This window comes from Anomalospiza imberbis, chromosome 7 (assembly GCF_031753505.1).
Source record: "Anomalospiza imberbis isolate Cuckoo-Finch-1a 21T00152 chromosome 7, ASM3175350v1, whole genome shotgun sequence".
In the NCBI taxonomy this organism is placed as follows: Eukaryota; Metazoa; Chordata; class Aves; order Passeriformes; family Viduidae; genus Anomalospiza; species Anomalospiza imberbis.
The window spans coordinates 25,733,389-25,755,579 of record NC_089687.1 but is presented as its reverse complement, the minus strand read 5'-3'; the positions used below and the strand labels follow the sequence as shown (position 1 = coordinate 25,755,579).

The following is a 22,191-nucleotide window of genomic DNA, read 5'->3' as shown; positions in this document are numbered from 1 at the left end:
TCAAAAATGTCATGAGCAAGGTGCCCCTAAAATGTCTGCTTTATTTTGAGGAAGCAAAGTCTCATCTTCCTTCCCCTCCCTGCAGAGAAAATACAGATCATACACAGGCGGATGTGAACATGTTTCACCTCATATGCTGGTTTGCAGCTCTACCAGTTTATCTTTTAAAATGATTCACCAGTTAACAACTGTGATCCATTTTGAGCGTTAAGAGCACAAAGTAGCCTTGTCCAAGAGAAGCAGGTAATTTGTAACTAAGATTCAATTAACGTGTTGTCATTTTCTCTATGACAAGTAAAGCCTAAAGCAGGTTTGTTTTTCTATCTCTGCTTTATTTATCTTCCAAGCACAAAAAATAGTATTTTCTGGCTTCACTGCAGATTTTTAAGAGCTTCTGCATTTATTTAAAACTGAACCTCAGGACTAGGAACACTTAGGAAAGACTTCTTTTACCCAAAATATTATTTAGTCACAGGTATCTGAAGGTTTCAAAAGCCCTAAGTAAACACTTCTAGCTTTCTGCAGTTCCTTTTTTTTTTTTTTTTTTTTTTTACCCTCCATTTTAGTAATTCTTCAACTGTGGAATATCTTACAGAGTAGACCGGCAAAAATACCTGATGCTTCAAAAAACTAATAAAAAAAACAACATAATTACATTTCAGGTTTACTGCATTTCATTGATAACCTCCATTTGCAGGTCACCTTTAACATCCTTGGAGACATATGCTTGGGCTATCTGAAAGAAAAGGAAAGCAAAATGAAGGTCTAACTGCTCGTGCTGTGCCCCATCACATGTGGGGTTTGGATTTCATTGTGACAAAGGGTTTTTCCTTCCCTCTGTTCTATAGGGAAAGTCACAGAGGTCATCCTCTTAGTACCTGGTAAAAAGCAAGGAAGGGAATGCTCTCTTCTTACACCACTATCTCCTCCTTGCTGCTGAGGGAATATTTTGCAAGGGATATAATCTCACATGAAAACCTGCCTTCTTACTTTGCTAGAGAGTACTTCTTGAAATAAACTTCAAAGACAGCCACAGACTAAGTAGCAAATGGAAAGCCCACATTTGGCTGCAGTCTCTTTCATGTCTAAGCAAGACATACAGAGACTCTGTGTGATGGCATCAGACAGCCAGGCTGTGATTAAAGAACAGGAGAAAGCAACAAGACTATCTGTGTCCAAATTCTCAGTGAAGTACTCCACTGTATGCGGTGTGATTGTGTGATGTTTTTTCTCAGCCAGGAGGATCTACTTTTAAAGAAGAAAAGAGAAGCTGATGTAAGAATTAAATTATGCAGACAAACAATCTTGAAGTATCAAATACATTACACTGTGTCTTTATAAAGCTCTTCTCAACAAACACTAAAAACAATTAACTGAAAAGATCATGGAGTGCCTATCTCTCTAGATAAAGTATTAAAGATACTGCAATGCTGTTTGTAGTCAGCAGCTCTAAGAACTCCTGTTGCTTAATATTCAACATGCATATAGCACAAATAAATTAATGAAATTTCAAATCACTGCAGATTTCAAAGAAATCACTGAGATGCATTAAGGTGAGTCTCTGTATCTTAATAGGTGAGATAATCCTATAATAAATATTCTTTGCCCTTTCAGATCAATACTGCCCATAGCCAAATAAAGGGTTTGCATTTAAAATTCACTGGGAATCAAATTTGGTATCTTAATGCTGGGAAGAATCTTCAGCACAATGAAGTGCTCAGTGGCTGTTGTCTGTGAGAGAGGCTTGTACCCCACAGAAGTAGGCAGATGTCTAGCAATGTCATACTAACCTCAAACACACCATACACACTTTATTTATGGACTGAGCTGGTGGAGGTGCTTCCTTCTCCTGTTCTTTTATCAACAATACAAGGCTGAAAAATCAGATAACATAAACGAATACAATTCCTGGCTCTCATGTAGCACATGCCATGCAGAGAGAGCTGTTTTTAGTTTGAGGACTGTGTTTGGAATTCCTTCAGTGTCAGGTTTCCAGTTACCAGACCCTCTTCCCTGGGCCAGGCACGACTGCGGTCGGACTGGATTAGCAGAACACTCTGCAATGTATATTATACAGCTTTGACTTCTACAGGCTTTGCAGACCCATAAAAATAATGATCATTTAATGACCTGCATTTCAAGGTGGGGGCATGTGTATGTGTGTGTGTGTGTGTGTGTGTGTGAGTGGTGGGTGTAAGAGTGGAAGAATCTCTCTTCCCTTTTAAAAGAATTCCTATTTGGTTTGGAGAAGGACGAGTCCATATAAGTTTGTTTGAAATTCAAGCAATACATGCCAGATGCAATGCAGGCAGGCTTGATTCTCTTCTCTTGCATACACTTTTGCAAAGTCTAAAGTGGTGCTAAATGGCCTGAATGTAAGAGTTTACATGCACAGTTTCTCTTTCTCTCCAGTATTACAGCTTAAAATATTTAGAAACAAACAGTTAAAGCACCACAATCCCAGCAGCTAAGTGCAGGGATGTGCATATATTTCTCTAGTTGAAATCCAGTCTTAAAGCAGCTGGAGAACTAAGTCCTTTATTGTTTGCAGAGGGCCACATCACAGAGGTGTTGGGCCCCAGCTGCTGCCTGGGCCATTTTCAGCAATTGGAGACATTTAGGTGTCACATTTGCTTTTACATCTAAGACCAAGTGTACAATTTAGTCACATACCAGCTTTCCATGCAGGGGAGCAGACTGCAGAAACAACTGTAAGACAGGCAAGCAGTGTCTGACAGGTTTAAAACTTTATTGTAAGATTAGGTAAGACTTCTTATGACAGCATTAACAACTTATTTTGTCTGCAAGAAAACAGATTGTTCTCAATCCCTAATGGAGCAAACTATGTCACAGATTGGTTAACATCAGAATTTAGAGTGCCATTTAATTAAACTCCCTCCCATCAGCAATGAAACCATAAGACAGTGTTGCTGATTTGCTCCAGCATTATTTTATTTTCCACAGCAAATCTCAGACCAGTTTCTGATAATCTCATCCTGCAGGCAAAGCTCCTCTTTCTCTCCTTCCCTAAATCTAACCTACAAATGTAGGAACTGTGACAACCAGGATTAAAACCCTGGAATCAACAAAAACAAAACCTGAAATGTGCTAGCTGGTGCTCTATAAATGCCTAAAAAGCATTCAAAACAACTAGTGCAATAATCCTTCCTACTCAATTCCTCACTTGTTTTGTTCATATGCTCTCAGGCATGATACATCTCTTCTACCAGAAGGCATAAAATAAAGTAGCACCTATTGAACAAGACATTGCTATTCTGAGATCTCAAGCTTAAAGGGATCTTAAGTAGATTGCTACTTTAAGTAGCGAGTCATTACAACATGTGTCATTTCAGATGTTCCTCATTATTCAACACAACATAATGCTGTGTGAGTCATTAACCTCTGGGCACTGGTAACCTACTCTCAATGCTAAGCAGTCATGCTTGTTGCTCACGAACCCCCATGCTCTGTTGGGGAGAGACCTGGCTGAGATTTCAAGGTCCCTTTGGTCTTTTGTTTTGCGGATCAATGGGGACCAAAAGCTCTTCCTATAGACCAAAAGCTCTTCCTATAGACCAAAAGAGTTCTTGGCCTTTGGTCTTCTGAGTCACATTTCTGAGAAGATGCTGACCAAGTTATGTTGGAGGGGAGAAAACTTTTTAAAGGGCATACGTCTCTTAAGCCAGCAAGACAAGCAACTGTTTAGGCTTTTCAGTTGAATTTTGCATTTAAATGCAAATTCAAACTAATACAAAAAAGTACTACCACTACTAGAGCAAGATGCTGAAGTGAAAACTGTGCTATGGTAATACTTGCCCTGTCTTACCGTGTAGCAACTCCCAACAGACAGGGGGACCCCGCTGCCCCTGCCCTGAGAACAGCCAGCTGCTTCCCTCAAGAGTAGGCAATCTAGGAGAAGGGAGTGAGATGCAGAGGCAAGACCCCAATGCAGGCTTCAGTGCAGCAGCAGCACAAAAGCCAGAAATACCACCTGGATCCCTCTGCCTCATCCTAACCCCTCCTGGAGTTCTCTGCTTTTTTGAAGGCTATCAGAGTAGAAATTAAGGAGTATGTGGTGGTTTAGGAGCTATTAATTTGATGTAAAAGAAACTCTGTTGCCATAGTTAAAATTGCTTTTCAGAAGGAATTGATCACAATCCAGAAGAGCTCCTCCCCAGCAAGGAAACCTTTGCCCTTTGCCTGCCCATTCCCAGCACTACTGCTATCCACGCCGGTTTTGTGAAGTGCTTTCAGAAATGCATAAACCCAAATTCTACCCTGTTCTCATTTCTCATTCGAAATGAATTTAAAGCACGGTGACCATTCAGCTGTGTTATTCAAATGATTTTCAACTAATAACAGAAATCATTAAAAGGATCTTCCTAAGTAATAATAACCTGGGCCCAGGTCTTTACTATTCAGCCACTGGGACCTTAACATGCTGTCTGATCTTTAGTGGGCTAGTAAAAACCTGTAAGAAGTGGTTATTAATGTTATTACCAAGCTTTTAGGTTTTTTTTTTTCCCCTCTTAGAGCATTTCTCATTTAAATTAAGGCATTCCTTGCAGCACTTTCTCCCACTGCCATGATGAAGCATGGCTGTCAATTCTGCCTCCAATGGAATAAACTGGGTAGTAAAACCATGCTTCAGTAAAAAAGGAATATGTAGCTGGTTATTTTTTTCCTTCATTTTGTTTCTTTCTGGTCCAGACATTCTGTTAAACTCACTGCAACATATCATTCTTTTTTTCCCCCCTTTGTAACAAAGGCAAAGCTCAAGACCCAGAGAAGAAGGATGGCTGTTTTGGGGGGGTGAGAGGGACTTTAAAAACAAGCAGCTCTCATTTCTTTCTTCAGGCAGTATTTCAGTCCCCATTGTTTCCCTACTGCTCATGTACTGATTTTCTCCTAAACAGCACAGCCTGTAAGTACATCCTTCCCCCCCAATATTTTCTTTTGTTAGAACCTTTCATTTCTATACAGGCATTAGATTATACATTTCCTGGCTTGCCGCACTCCATTAACACTCTGGTAACCACCCATTTTCCAGCTAGCCATTAAACACCACCTTTCATAATTGAGATTTAAAGGCTCAGGGCATGATAAACAGCTGAAGTTATAACTTTACAGCTGCCTCTACAGAAGTGTGTAAATCTCCAGATTTGGATCGGCAAATCAGTTAATTAGACTTGCATTAAGCTACGAACTTTGCGGGTGCTCTGACAGCAGATGTCCCAAATTGTGCTTTAAATAACAAGGGTCAAACCCTCAATCCCACCGGTCTGGGACAGACGGAAATGTCCCACCCGGTGCCCAGGGAGCGGTAGCGCTGAGCGCAGCTGCTGTGACTCGCAGCCGGCTGTGAGCGCCCATTCCAGCTGTGTTTATGCTGGCTCCTTCCTGCAGAGCTCCTTCAGTTACACCAACGCCAGGAGCGCGGCGACTCCCGACTGGACACGCTCTACCTGTTGCCTCTGCTGGAGACAGCCCTGGGCTTACCACCCGACGTTTTCTGCCTGTCAGCTCACAGGTTGCTCTCAGAGCAAGACTGGGACTGTCTAGCCTCAGTTTTGGGACTGAGGCTACCTGCGGCTGAGGACACTTCACGTGCATGGCCCTGAGTCACTGCTGGCCAGTAAAAGTTCAGAACTGGTGACATTCGGAGCTGCAGCCACCAGTCTCTTTATGTGCATGTGTAGTAAGAGGTTAACCTTTGGTCGTGAAGCCCAAGGGCCTGTGCTCCACCTCTGCACGAGTTATCTCCCTGTTGCTGCATTTAAAAATACTGTATGTAATTAACTGTTATCAGGTTGTTAAGCAGCCTGCTGAAGTGTGAACTTATCATTCGATTGTTTCCTTTATTTACAAAGCCCTGCCATTCTCCTAGGCAGCAGCCTGGGACAGGCTGTTGACTTGCTCAGATGAGAAGGGTTTGGCAACGCCAGATCCTGGGAGCAGAAGCAGATTCTGGAGAAGTGAGGCATAGATGAGAATCTGCAAACACCCCCTCAAGATGTCCTGTAGAACAGCTGTGCTTGAAAGAGACACGCACACATGGCACCACTACCAAATACATTACTCTGAGGTTGCTTTGAGACCTGAACCACTGAGCATGGAGGAAACACACAATACGACTCCCAACTGCTTCATGGGCACAGGTGGAGTTTTTACTCATGTATATGGTATTAGATTTAATGCCTATAGGTATACACAAATATGTTCCATTCCCAGATGAAAACAACGTAACTGCTGACTTTCATACATACCTCAACTCAGTTCTTCCCTACTTAATTTGCTGGACATTATTTCCTTAAACAAATCTGGAAGTTGGAGGTCATCATGTTAGACCACAAGATGGGTGGACAGGACAACAGCACAAGATGCCACAGCCTCCACTGTCCTCTCTGTCTCCTACAGCAAGGCCTAGGCTTGGATTCCTGGAGCCCATCACATTTTTTACCACTATCCCCTCCTGGCCTGGCAACTGTTCTCTTCTTTGCTTTCTTTGCCAGCAGCACCAGCCCTGGAAGTGCCAGCCAGGTGTCCCAAATGACATGAGACATCATCAGATCTCTGTGGTTTTCTTTCATGCATTCCTGGCCTGGGGCAGCACCATGCAATCACAGCAGGATTTACTTGCATGGTCCCTGGGCATGCAGCATCCTTTGCTCTTTGGGAACTGGGGCAACCACCAATGTCCCTGATCTACATGCATCCCCCATCCTTTGCTCTTTGGGAACTGGGGCAACCACCCTGATCTACATGCAACCCCTTAACACTTCCAATAAATGAGATTTGTAGCTTCTAAACAAACTTCTGTGCCATCTGCACACAGTGCTGCACGGCAGACGACAAGATAAAATTTGCAACAGCAAAGACCTTAGAGCAAAACAACCTTTTAGAGAGAGCAAGTGCAGGCTGCTGTAACAGTTCTATCAGCTTAGTCATGTATCTAGAACAGAAGACATCAGGATCCTGAAGCTGAAAGAGGAGCACTCAGCTGAAGAAAGAAAAAAAATGCTCTAAAGACACACCAAAACACTGCATCCTTGGAAAAGCAATGCCAATAGCTAGGAATTAGTGATACCTGAGAGAGATGACAGCATAGCACTTGGAATATATGGTATGGGCAAGCCAGCATTTAGACAGACAGAGGCTTTGGACAGCACTACCTGTTATAGACTTCAATTTATTTTGAAAGGACACATACATCATGTATCAAAGATGTGCAGCAAAGTCTTACATGCAGGACGTGATGCTGGCAGCAGCTTGAGCTGACATTACAAGGAACAGCACCACAATCAAAGAGACATCCCCACCCACCCAGGAAGGCTGCTATGTGCCTTCAGTGAGAAACAGAGAAGCAATAGTGCTTCCGGATATGAACCTGGTAAGAACCTGGCCAAGATTCTAGACAGCATGTCTCAGTATGGCTGAGAAAAAAAATTAAATATAACCATCCTCTAACTTAAAACAATCTTTTACATAATGAATCAATCAATTATCTTTGCTCTAGTATGTTCAAATCAAGGGAATCATCATTGAAAATAACAACCAATTTATATAGCTCATTTAAAGCCACAGTAAGCTAGGCTGCTGATTCACTAATGAACAATAAAGGTCACTACTATAATATCTCTCCAAGTACTTTCCGATTGTGTAGTGTGATAGACTTGAAGTGGCAAGTTCATAAAAACCCATCAAGATACTTTGCAGGGGGAAGTAAAGATGGAAAAACATCTGTGCTTTGCCTAGATACCAGACTGAGAAAAGGGAATAACTTTGATGCAATGAAGAACTTTGTGCCCCAGACTCATCCAGCCCCAGCCAAAGCCTCTGGATGTCAATGGAAGCATTTCAATGGTCTTTGGATTAGGCTTTTGTATAGAATGGTATCTGAAAGGGGAGGAGAGGGCAGGGAGAGAATGAAACATCTGTATCCTGGAATGAAATCAGGAAGTTAAGGCTTGACAGCCTTAGACAGCAAATAAATTGTACCTTGGGCATTAAATGTAGGTTGTTGAAATGCTTTACTTCAAGTGGAAACATTCCTTTTCAGTTGTGTGTTTCAGGTATTCAGAGAAAAGCCCGACCAGAATGCTGCTAATGTATGTTTTACTTTTTGAGTGTCCATAATCTAGAAAATGGTACATATATGCAGTTCAGAGACATTCTGCCAAGATGAAGAACACACCTCTGCTCTGTAGATGTTAGATCCATGATTATTAACAGTGTGGCAACTGGGGCAATGTAGCGGAGCGTGCCCTAATCTGCAGCATCATGTCTGGGACTTTTACCAGAACCAGATGTTTCAGAGGAAACTGCAATTCGTGGACAATTAATAGTTTGCAAAGGTCTTCCAGCATAAAAGAACCTCTCCCTCCTCAGATGCTAACTAAAACAAAAGCAACTGTTGGTCTAAGCTTGGGTTTGCAGAAAGATGAAGGTTTCAGAAACACAAAACACTTGACATTTCTGTACTTGCAGATGTTGATACCAAAAACCCTCAAACATGATAATATTTAACCTTGACAGACCTACTATTTGAAGCCCATAGGAAAAAAGCACAATAGAGTAGAGAGAGCTTGTGGTGAGTTGAGAAAGATGTCTTTTCCAAATCTCAATGTTAAATTTTTAATGCTGACGTGGGTTCCTCTTTAAAAAGAAAAAGATGTGTAATTCTACTGCCAGTAAAATAGGATTTTCTTTTAAAAAACTTTGCAACATTTCAAATGTCCCTCTTTTTAATGATCAAAAAGTAAAAGAGAGAAACATCATAGTATATCAAGCAGCTACAATATAACCCATTACTCAAGAATGTCATTACAGTTTCTAAAACAGAAAAGCACAAAGTAGCAATACCATTTTGAGGATGCAAAATCGTCTCTGTGTACTCAAGTCCCTTGAAAAACTTATAAAACTTCTGGTATAAACTAGTACAACTGAAAATTAAATATTTAAGGAGGAAAAGACCAGAGTTAAGGGTTCTGTATTGATTTTTTTCCCCTCACGTTGGGATTAAAGCGATTTCAGCTGGGACCCAGAATTACAGATGTAATTATAATTTCCATTTATATTTTTAGACTGTGTACAAAGAAGTGTAATAATGGACAGCTGAACATTTTCATTGTCCATTAAAAATGAAATGTTTCTGATGAAATCTCTATAAGACCAAGTACCACTGCAGCAATAACAGAGCTTGTTTCAGATGTTTGGTGATGAGAGAGAAGGGAGAGTTGCCACCCCCTCATACAAAGAAATCAAACCAAAATGACATTAAGGTTGTTATTCCCCTCAATAATACTAAAGAGATTTCAGGTTAAGATTAGTAACATCTCTTTTCAAAGAAAAAGTCAAATTATCATTAAATAACCTTTCCTGACATTATTTACAGGGTACGTAACACAAAGGATTGCATTAAGGAGGCATTATTTAAAGCACATAAGGTGTAGGGAGTGAAAAAGAGAAATTTCTCCAAGTACCACTGCCTGTCTGCCATCCTTCCTTCATCCTTTACAATGTCCATTTAAGCCCAGGTTTCCTGGAGTTCTCTGATAGTGAGGCAAATAACTGCTATTGAAAAGAAAATTATACTCAAGGTAAAGCAGGTGCTTAAGTGCTCTGATGGATCTGGGTCTAAAAATTCAAGTTGTAAACCCCAACTCAATTTCAAAGGACTAATTGAATTTGCCTTTTTTTTTTTTTTTAATTCCCTTTTGTTTTGAACTGATCTACTCTGTGCTTTCTGCCACAAGGCGTGGTGCAGTCAGTACCGCAGCACAGCCCATCCCACCACGCTGCTCCTGCCTGCCATTCCAGAGGGGCAAAGAAATCCATACAGAAACACTCAAAAATGCTCAAACCCAGCACTGGTATGTTCAGGCAGCCTAAATTCAGCCTAATTCCCGAGTCAGTGAGAAACCCAGATGCCTTCAGAGACCCCTACAAAGCTAATTAGAAGACTACCAGAAGTCTACACACAGTGAAGTCACATGGGTTTTCTGAGCACAGCTACTGGGATCCTCAAAGCTTTTAACTGATTCTGGAAATCTTTAATCGCTGAATGTACAGTTGTAAAGTGTGTTTGCTGTTTGAGCATCTTTGGAGGAAGGACTGTCAGCATCCTTTTTCCTACATGCTTTGTCCTGCTATTGTGTTGGCTGGTTGAGCTCAGTTCAAGAGCGTATCACTATTATCTCCTTAAAAAAAGCAAAACAAGGGGAGAAACTGTGGCCATACCATGATTCTAAAAATACATTCTTTCTATACTGAAGACAATTCAGTTCTCAGTAAACAAACATGCCTTTTCTTTAAAGCATAGGATCTCAGATTGAACCAAAACTCATAGCAAAAACGCTAAATGAGGGTCCAAAACCTGGTGACACATGGGCATATATATAGCAGCACACTAACTAGCCCCTAGATCCAAGAAAAAATCCAGTCACATGAATTTTCACTGTGAAATCATCCTGAGATTGGTTTTTCTTGCCAGATTTTGCCATGATCTACAACAGACTGCTCTCAAAGCATCTCCTTTCACCTGTAAAACAAGCCTATTTTTCTTCTTTAAATGAAGTAAAGTGCCAGCTACTCAATATCCAAGGACCCCTGTTGGCTTGGGGTTTTGCTTGATAACCTGGGCTGGGTTTTGTTCACACATTTCCTGCCCTCTGGATGGAACTCTATCTGCCAATTTCCAAGGCACTGTCTCAGATTATCTAGTGCACAGATCCAATCTCCTTGCTGAATTACATCTGGGGTGGAACAAAAATGGCAGATAATTCACTTTCTATTAAAGTTAACACTCTCCTCCACTTGCTTCCCACATATGTTATACAGTAGTCGTGTTTGCATGTTCTGCTCTATTTTTTCAGCTGTTGCAAGCACATAAGCTATCAATTACACTCTATGCAGAGAAAGGATAGTGATTTGAGGAACGGCTTCCCGTTTATATAACTCCTCACCTCATCGCCGCTCAAACATTGAATTGAATGCTTTTGGGCAAGAGGCTTGTAGTAGAGAGATTCCTTAGGTGCTCTCTCCCCTGCCATTTCCCCCCTCATTGAATGGTTAATCAGAGCAGCATAATTCTTTAAAACTAATATTTATTCAAACAGCTGCAGGATCCCATCTGCTCACACGGAACAGAGGACAGAAGCGGTGGAGGCCACAGCAATACCAGGCAGAAGCCAGCAGAAGTTGTGTCAATATCTCAATATCCAGCCTAAGTTATATTTGGCAGACAAAGACTTTGAGTACAGCAAAGACATTACCATTACCCTAAAGATGTGGTTTTTAGTATATGTATTATGGTATTTAATAGATTTTCAAAACAAAGCTTGCTGAAAGTCTGACTAGTGGCCTATGTGCTATTTAAGACCAACCACATGACTACAAAGCTTTGCTGCTGTGTTTCTGGCATATCCATGACATCCTTACCTGTGGTAAAGATGCTCAATAGCTCATGCAGATTTTTCCAAGTAAGCATCCACAAATGAACAGTATCACTATGCATCTTATACTTTGTTTATGCCATATTTGAAAGAACTGTTCCAGTAGAAAATTTTGCACAGGTGGTAAATGACAAAATCAGTGCTAATTTACATAACTATTACATGCTAGAACAATGCAATCTTTTCCAAGCCTGGAAATGAGGGTAAAGATTCTTAAGAAAGTAGGAATTGATCTTCTCTAACAGGGTAGAATAGGAGTTTTAGCTCTATGCTTGCTCTTAACAAAGTTACTGGTCCATAACCACTAGTGATCTGAATGTTTGAAATTCTTCAACAACCTTGAATCACATTCATTTTTAAGGACTACTTTTATTTCACTTATATCTGTGATAAGATTGGATGGGCTGAAGAAGAACATATAGAGCAGGAAAAATATAATTATTTTACTAGGATATCCAAAATCTAGAGAGAAACTGCTAAGACCGGTGGGCAGAATTCTGGGGGAAAACAACAAGTAACCTAATCAGAGTTTGTCAAATTACTACCAGATTGACCCAGACAGCAAAGAAATCAAAGAATATGCTCCAACAGTGGTGCATTTCAGTATAAACTGACTGCAATCATTAGGAACACGTCCACAGATTGCAGTGGTTCTGGACCAGGCTCATACTAGCTTCTAGTAGTAAATTTCTGGCTGTTCTCAAGCTGGATCAACACATCCAAAGCATGACTTTCTAAAGCATCATACTTGAAGAGCAACAAAAAAGCCTTTGGTGAATATGAGCAAAGACATTTGGACAAAACCTTCTAAAATTGAAGCCTTTTCTCCTGATATGTTTAAGACTTCTGTGCAGAGAAATTAAACATGTCACCTACTCATGAAATGGAAGCAGTTTGGCTGCCAATTGTCTGAGCTGTGTTGAAACAGCTGCTCTAGCAACTGTTTTTACTATTAAATTCTTCAGCAACTCTCTTAATCCCAAATTAGATACCTCTTTCCTTTAATCACCAGTTTATATAAAAGCTCTTTCCTCACAAGGCAGGGTTTCAGCAAGGATAACAAACAGCGGCAGGTCTGCTTAGTGCGCTGCCCTTGTGTTTCTGCACTCCTCACATCTCCCCCACCCTGCTTCTCATTTCTCAGTGGGTGGCACACGGAGTGCTCACGACTCTGTCCCCTACATGTTTGTAAAAGAGCACAGAACTAGATTTGAGGTCTTAGGATTTCACAGCTTGTCATTACCCTGCAGCATGCAATTAAGACTGTCCAATACAATTCACTTTCCTACTTCGTCATCATAATCTTTCCTCTTTCCTAAACACGTACATAAGAATACCTGTAACTGAATCTCTTTAAATGGCTTGCTATTAGAAGCTTGAAACTTGCCATTGTGACAACACAACATCATGTAGGGCTGTGATTTTGGTGTGGGCTTTTTCCTGGTTGTTCTTTTTTATTTTCTTCTTCTTTTGTCCGAGTCTGCTTTGCAAAGCAAAGACTGGATGGAGACAAAGGAATTAAGAACTAGCATGGAGAACTAACTGCGGTCTGCCTCTGAGCCAAGGATGCCACTGCAAAGCTGCCATTTGCTCACAGGAACACAGTTGAGCCATGACACAATGTACAGGAGGTTCACACACAAAAATGAGAGCTGCAGGAAGCTTGCTCAAAAATTCCTAGTCCAACATCCTCAAAAATAATACATATTTACACCTGATACTGTTGGCTTCCTACATTTTTCCTTTGTTAGGTGTTTTTAAAGCATGTTTGCTGACAGCCATCTTTCAGCTGCACCTCCAGATATGTTTATCAAGGGAAAGCTGAAGCCAAGAACTGCAGCAGCAGAGTTGTCTCATTTTGCAATGCTCTTTCTCACCTTTGCAGCCTAGAGCCCACACTTTTTGATGAGTTCTGAATTACAACGCAGCATAAGCAGCAACATTTTTATTCCAAATATCCGTACCTACAAAGCAGCCAGCCGAGCTTCCCAGTCTGCTGGTCTCCTGAGCCATTTCAATATCCATCTTAACAATGCAATGGATGTATTTGCATTTTGGATCACACATTTATTCCCCAGGTTTCACTCAGCACATCACTCGATGCATTCTATGGGATATATGCTTTTGGTTTTTAATTTAATCTTCTTTCTAATTTGCATTCACTTATCTTTTTTCCACAGATCCTTCATCTCAGCCTAACCATTTTGTACTGACACTTTTTTCTTTCATTAATATTTTGTTCCCTAACATTTGTTTTGTTCTTTTACTCACTGGAGGCATAGTTAATACAGCTTTCTTTTCTGAGGCAATGTCTCCAAGACTTCATTAAATTTTATAATATTAATTCACGCCCTTTTGTTCAAATGCAATATTTTCCTCCATCTCTCATATTTTTAAGCTGAATTTGGTGCCCTTAGTTTGAGTGGGAGGTCCTTATGCCTGATTATACACTAAAATTCATACCACATCCATGTTTTCCGTAAATGTGACACTTGAAAGTATTTTTATTTAGTCGGCATAGTATCTCCTTGCAAAAAGGCTGGCTGCTTAGTTTCAAAATATTAATTGACTTTTAAACTATTCCATATTGCATTAACTGGCTTTTTGCTATGAGGAGTTGACTGACTTATTAGGAAAATTGACAAACCCCATCCCTGTCTGCCTCCTTCTACACTTCTTAAGTATTCTTCTGAGACATCTGGCTTTTAGTGTTTTTTTTTCAAGCTATGTCCCAGTTATTACAGACATTTTCTTTAGTCAATTTTCTTTAGTTATTCCCATGGAAATTATAGAGGTGGCCTGCCAGCTGCAATCCATGATTTGATGTCACGAACCTTGACCTTTCTGACTTTCTAAAGTATACTTTTTCATTATTTAGACTTAATTTGGCTTGGATGGAGGCATCATGTTCATTTCAAGTGATATTTCTATTTTATTAGAAAGCTGGAGGTATGTTTTACAACTAAATCTCCTTCCTTTTCTATTCACCACAGAGATTTCTGAAATTGTGATCCTGTTTACAAATTTCTTTCCTCCTTTCAGTCAAGTCTTTAAAGACACAAGACTATTTTTTGAAAGGTCTGTAGTACACTGACATTTTTCCTACCTGCTCTGCTTTTAATGCCTGAGATTCTCCCTGTAGAAGGCGCATATACAGGTTATTTATGAACTCTGCACATTTTTGGACAAATGTATTTTGACATCATATATGAAATAAAGTCTTCACACTTCACATATGGCACTGAGGTGATATTAGGTGCCATGGCACTCCTGAGCAGAGGGATTGAAACTGAGGTGGAACAGAAGTTGCAACAGAGCACTTCCAGCTCTCTGCTGCATGTATGTGTCACAAATCTGCTGTCCTGCTATAGATTTGGGCTCTGGCCTTGAAGTGCAATGATTTCCCTGACACCTCCTAGAGCCTGGGTAGTTTTTATAGCTATCAGTTTTAGTATCTTCCAGAGTTAAGAAAAGTTAGTTTGCTAAATACTAAAACTGTTTGAAATTGGATTTAAGCTAATCTTTTAATGAGCACATAAGCTTGGTTCCCAAGCTTGGGCTCTAACATATAAGAATGATCTTTTTTTTTTTTTTTGGCTGTATTTCATCTTGGCTGGTTTATTGCAATGTTTCTTGGAGGTCCTTGACCAGTATTTCCATTAAAACTGATTCTATATTCACCTGCCAGCACTTAAAATCCAACTAAAACCATATATATATTTCATTTATTATGAGACCACCATATTGGAAGATACAGACAGACAAGATTTTGCTGCATTTTCAATAAAAGCACAGCTGTCAAGATAAAAATCATATTAAAAAATATCCCTGAATTACTGATATCACTTTAGATGATTAAAACAGAGGAGAAAGTTAATAATCAAGTATACTGGAGAATATACTGTTTGAATATTATTTATATTTCACATAACTAGGGTGATGAAGTTAGTTAGGCCATTCATTTTTGTACCCTACTTATTTCCAATCCTGTTTAAGACACCAAATTATCAAGTCCTCTTAGTTTTGAAGTTATGCCAAGGGAATATTAAAAAATATTATTTATGTCAAAAATTAAAAAGGACCATTTACAATTGGTTCTCAAATATTCCTCTTGACCATCTCCTCTTATTTTAATCAGTATAAAAAATGAGGAAGATACAGACTTTATTCAGCCACCTGGAACTACACAGTATTTTCCAATCTACCTGCTCTTCACTGGTTTCCACCCCTTTGGAGGGAAAATCCTGGGCATGACTAAAAATATTGGGTATTATATTACACACCCGAAGTTAACAGTCTCACCTTGTAGCTGTGTAATGTATGTCCAATAACATGGTTTCACTGACAGACCAAGATGTGGGTGATTCTGGACAGGGTTGATAAATTATTTTACTGCCATTAAAGTTTTGGTACCCCTGGCCTCCCCTCCTAAGAGAGTATGTGCAGATGCTCTTTTTAGCCCGGTGAACAATGCTCCAAGTTAAACACTGCTGCAAGGCAGCAATGGTATTTATTCCCTGCAGTCTGCATCAGCACTGTCACTCTCTGCCTGCCATGGAGCACCATGTTGGGCCAATAAAACACAGAGGAAATCGCAGTTTCAGTAGAGCCATGCAATGAAGTCAACTGATGAGAGAACAGTGAAGAACAGAGGCAAGCTGTTTCCAAGGAGTGTCCAAGCACCAAGAAGGTGTCTGGAAGACAACTTGGCAGAACAGCAGCCGTGTGATGGGACAGAGCAACAACTGTCACTGAGAAGCGCTGTGCCACCACACGGCACTTGTCAACAGCAACACCAAGCAGGACGTGCCTCAGCTGATGGCCACATGCATGACTGCACTGCCGGGTCAATGCTCTGCAACAAACTGCTGTAGGCCAAGGAGGAACGTAAATGAAGTATACAAGATAAGAAAGAGGACAGATTTTTTCCCAACAAGTGATGGAACAGAATAAATCAAAGTGGTTCCAAGTAAAAAAAAACCCTAAGAAACTTGTGATTTAAACTAGCATGTAGGGAATTTTAATTGAAAAAATTCATTTTAAACCTTGCTTTTTCATATGTGGTCCTTGGCTAGTCAATTCCCAGAGGCTGGGAATGCTCTGACAAGTTGATTTACAGCTAATTATAGTCTGCACTAAAACTGTGATTTCTTTTTTGTTAACCAAGAGAATACACTATATACATATTTAAGTAATGTCAGTATATTAATTTCAGATTCTGCTAGACAATGGTGAATGATGAGTCTTATTTAATAGACAATTAACTTTTTCTCGTGATTTGTGTCAAGTCACTTTCTGATGATGTTTTCAGGATTCAATTAAATTACAGAAATCTTGCATTTTGAAATAAATTCAGTAAAGGCAAGAACACTCAAGTGCAAGAAGCAGCTAATGAAACATGCTAAGTAATCCATTTCTTCTGTTAGAGGAACCTTATCTGTTCACGACACAGATATTACCAATACTTTTGATTTGAAGGGCTCAAAATATTTTTGACTCACCTCTAGAGGCTACCTCCTAAATTGACTGCATGGGTATTCTGGCCCCTTGAGTCAATGCTGTTTTCCTGCTCTACAGTGTGATACCTAGGTGCTCAATCTATTTATTTTATTGAAAGGGAGGTGAAAACATAGCATAAATGATCTCTGCACAGAAATACTCAAAGGAAGGAATTTTGCAGGCTTGGCTCTTAAAATCTAGCAGAAAAAATATTTACCATAGTATCTAGAAACTGAAATTGCGTAATGTCAGACTTAGGGAAAAAAGAAAGGCATAATCTCTTAAGCAGTAAAATTATTAACCTCCAAAGAATGTAATGAATTCTCCTCAACGTGACATTCTAATTCCAGGTTAGATGCTTCTGTAAATACATTTACAAAAGTAATGGGATGAATCAAAATTGAAATTTACTTTGATGCAGAAGTGTAGGAAGTCTTGGAGGGCTCAGGCAAGGTGATCAAAAGTGTCCTGGCATCATACCTAGAAATGGAGAGTGTGCTGCTTTCAGCAACTGCTTTAAGAAGTGTGTTGAAAAATCCCAGCTCTACAGAGGTGAGGCAACTGAGAGGCGCTTTAAAAGATTTTATTCCATTATCAGTCTTGTAGTAGAAGGGTGAGACATAAGAGATGCAAAACTCAACGCCATTCTATCAGAAGCCAAACTATTTCCTGGTTACCATACCTTATAAATGGTTTTTGGCCTATTAACTTTTGCCACACAATGCTGCTAATACTTCTAACACCAATCACCTATTATTTTACCCCACGTGGTCTTGCTACAATGCATCTTTAACAGTTCTAATTCTCCAAAATATCTGGTCTTTCTGCAAGGCCATAATTTGAAACTTGTTTCTAGTTCAATCCCTCTCTCATCAATGTAATCTCTATTCCATGGCCTTTCTAAATCAGCACAGCTTATCTCAGAGTTTGCATACAAATGTACAAGACTCTCAGAGAGTCAGAGTCTCAAGCTCTCAGAGAGCTTTCAGTCAGATTTTGAGAATCATTTACAAATCCATTTCTCACATGATGTAAGTTGCATGGTCAACCTGAATAGAAGCTTCCAGCATGGGCAAACTTCCCACTGCTTCTGTATGGCAAGGATGGTTTCTTAATCCATTTCCAAGATTCTCAGTTTCAGGATGCATGTTACATTTAAAACAGACTCGTGAGCAAATTACCAGTTTGCTCAGCAGTCTTGTCCCAGCCACAGCAATACAGCTGAACCCACCTACAAAGCCTGAACTCATTTTTCCATGCTAGCAGTTACTTTCTAATGCTCTCACAGCCTTTCTGGCTCCCCCTCTTTTCTTGACATAAATGTGTTCTTCAATAATACGAGAATTCCAGAGAAAGTCTGAAGTACTACTTTTCCATTGGAATCAGCGCTTCTTATTGGAAAGATGGCTGAGCTTTCTAATCCACACTCATCCTGTCAAGCAGCGTGCCGTCCCAGTGTCTGTCAGTCTGCTTTTGGCCACAGCCAGCTTTTCCACCACCACAGAAAAGAACGTGTCCTTGAACACGAGGCTTCCAAACAAGGCTGCCATTAGCAAGACTGTGATTTACATTAAGACAGACTTCCATAAAAGCAAGCTCAAAAATAGAACTATGAACAAACAGAGCAGCTTCAGCTTCATATCTGCTCCATAGCTCCATCAGGAAAATATTCTGAATTACACCAAGAAAGTATGCATTAAAAATAGTTTAAAAGATACAAATGTTTTTCTGGCTCCCACAACCTTGCCCTGCTCTTCTTCCCAAAAGAAGAAGTAAGAATCATGCGATTCTCCTCCTAAACAGGAGGATTTAACATTGCTTAACACTACTACTCAGCACTACTTAGCAGTAGCCTCAGGGCAACACATAAGTATTAAGTGCAAAGAACTGTATCTCTCTTGCAAAGCCTCCTATTTCTGTCTCTCCCACTTTGCTGCTTTTCTGCAGACAGAACAGCACAATGCAGTGAGAGATGAAGACCTGCCACTCTACTGCCACAGCCACTTATCATTTAATTCAGATGTTTGCTTCTGTAGACATTTCCAAAGTAAGCCTACAGGCTGGCATTATTTTACACAGAAACTTAACTATGTAGCTCAGCTCACCACTCCTTAGACCAGTCAGACAGAAAGCCTTTTTCCAAAGGCTACTGCCTCCTGTTTCCCCTTTTAATTAAACATGTAACCTTACACAGGAGCAGATCTTCCACTCAAAGGAAAAAAGGACATCACTGACTTCAGTGAGACTGAGACAGTAATTTGCTGCTGCACCTACTGAAAAGGCAAGCACACTTGACAGCTGAATTCCTCAAATACTGTTAATACAGACTTGTAGCACATGAATTTGGCCCATAATATCTAGACTTAAATTAACAGCTTCAGAGAAAAACAGAAAAAAAAAGGCAAAGCCACAATGATGCTTCAAAGCTTAGAATTTTTCAAGCCAGCAGCAGGTATGTTCAGATCTGACTTCATGCAGGATGCACACCTTTGCAAAGGAATGGGACAGTGTCTTAGGGGCATCAAACACTGATAAAGATTTTGCTAGGTGAACATTCCTCCTTCTTGTCCAGGGGGGAGGAAGACCAAAGCTCTCTTACTTAATTTGTCCATGCCCTCACACACTGGCATGAGTCCTGGTGGCTTTCAGGTGAGCAGAATAGCTTCACTGTGTAGGTGCCAGCTACTCTTGACACAGCACAGATCCCCTCCTCATCCTGTGAAACTGGCTGCAGTCCAAGTGCTTTCCTTTCCTTCCTTGTGTGTGCCACACCAGAGCGGCAAGCAAAGGTCATATCCTCCTGGACTCAACGTAATATTGCAACAGGAATTTGTTTCCCAGCATCTACAACCCTCTTCTGAAGCCTCTGTAAGTATCTCTTATTAAACTGGGCTTAAATGGCTAAGTATGCAGACTGCTCCATATGGCATCCGTACCAATGTGGCTCAGTGGCCTCACCACAGTGAGGACAGCACAAAAGAAGGGGAATAAACCCAAGGGCAGGAAACTGTGAACTAATACTAAAATGCTCAAGAGAAGAAAGCTACTCTTTTGAGGAAATACTACCTCTTCATTTCTTTCTTAATTCCTGTTTCTTTCTGTTAATTTTTTTTTAATAATGCTGCCCATTTCAGTAGTTTTCATGGATCCTCCACTGCTGAGAATTGGTTGGCAAATGGGTGGTTTTTACCTGCATTCCTCTATACTCCTGGGCAGTCAGCCATGAGAACAAAAGAAATCACTCATTTCCATTAGTGGCTGGCAATGAGACTGCATTCCCTTCATCTGGATTTAGACTTCACTGTACAATCTAGTCATTTGTGACTGCCAGGGCTTAATTACTGCAGTAACATGAAACTGCAAAACTTACAAAACTGAAGTATAAAAAGCAGCAGCTGATTCCTGAATTGTAGGCACACCCAAGGATGTATGATATCCCAAAGCTCTGCTCCTGCCAGGGTGGAAATCCTCTGGAGACTCAGCTTGGCTTGTGTGCAGCAGTGGAAGTGTTTGGGTTGGGAAGCACAAACAGCCCCGCTGAAGTGCAGGTCTTCTCACTCTCCAGCATAATCTCCTTAGGCACAGAGAGACAGGACGCTTTCACAGTGATCTTCAAAAGCTTAGGGAATATTTGGATGACTTCTTCTAAATGAAGAGTTCTCACCAGTTAAATACTCTAACTTGTTCTAAGAGTGGGAGAGTTGTGTCTCCAGCAAGTTAAATGGAGGTTTGGGGAACAACACTGTAAAATTTATGATCTTATTCAGATAAATCTATTAAAAAAAAAAAAAAAAAAACCACCAAAAAAACCAACCAACCAAACCCCACAAAAACACAGGTTGTAGAGATGAGCAGTATATACACCTAGGGAACATGCTGAGGATGCAGCAGTTTAGAAAGGAACAGGACAGAAGGGATACAGGGAACGCTTACTACACAAAGCAAGGGCATGTCTACATCTGCACTGTAGTGCTCACTTCTGGTCATTCTCCCTTGAAAGGAATACTGGGGAAATCAAAACAATTCTGGCTTATGGAAGTTACTTCACTTGGAAATTTTCAGTTTACAACACTTGAAAAAATATGGTTAATTTTCTTAAAGGGAAAATGAATAAAAGAAGACATGATATACAAATATAAAAATTGCTGTAGAGAGTTACAGTGGGCACCAATTATGAATTTACTTTCTTGTAATCCACAAGGAAGTACTCAACAAAATGGAAGTTCAAAATTAACAAAAAAGGAGTGTGCAAAATTAAAATACACCTAAATAACATGCAAAAATCACTGCTAGAAATATGACAGGGAAACATGAGTGTTAGAGGACTGTAAAGATGGCTATTTACCCAGAAGGTTAAATATCCACAGTCACCCAGGAAATACATGCAAGGCACACTGTTGGAAAGCAGGCCTCTGTCAGAAAAGCCAGTTACTGCACAGGATGAATCTCCAAGAAAAAATGGCTGACAAATATAATTTGAAGGCAGGAAGTAAACTGCAGACACATCCTTTGGTTTAGAAATCACATACATTAAAAATGCTTACAGACATCCAACAGCGCCTTGTGAGACAGTCTTTATATTCTGGTTAGCAAAAGTAAAATATTCTTTGTATTTTCATCTGGAATTGTACACAGCATTACATATTTATCAATCAATCTTTCAGTGTTCACCTTTGAATGTAAATAGCTGAGTAGAACAAGAAGCAGCAAAAAGAAACAATTCACTAATTTCCTAAATGCCAGCACTACATCGCAACAACAAAAAAAAAGTTATTGTTTATAGATGCCTATTTTTGCTTTGCTTTTACAAATCAGCCTGCCTGTAGATCCAAGAAGTGGACTGGACCATGCCTCTTAGGACTTGCCAAGCCCTCTAATTCTAAAGGGGGAATATTTTTCTGTTTTTGTTTTCCTCTCCCTGCTTCCCACTATCTCTTCTAGCATCCTCTCACTCCCCTTTCTGGCTTGATTTGTGTTACACTCTGCTATTAGAACTCCCATAGAAATGGGGCTGAAATCTCTGAAATGCTTCCTTTTTGTTATGCCCCACTGATTTCAGACTAGAATTACTCTTCATTCAGTTGATAAGGATTAAAAATTAAAAAAAGCCCTCAGAGAATTCACTCACATTCCCAGAGCACTCAGTAAAAGCACAGAGATGTTCTCATGGAATAGACTGCAGTCAGACAGCCCTTGTAGCAACAGTGGGACTTTGGTAGCTGTGGCTGCTGTAGTGGAA

The 22,191-nt window shown here is 40.1% G+C and overlaps 1 protein-coding gene across 6 annotated transcripts in view; it reads right to left on the bottom strand.

Moving 5' to 3' along the window:
- PARD3B (par-3 family cell polarity regulator beta) overlaps window positions 1–22,191 on the bottom strand; it is a 533,875-nt gene that overhangs the window by 5,599 nt on the left and 506,085 nt on the right. The window lies entirely within an intron of this gene.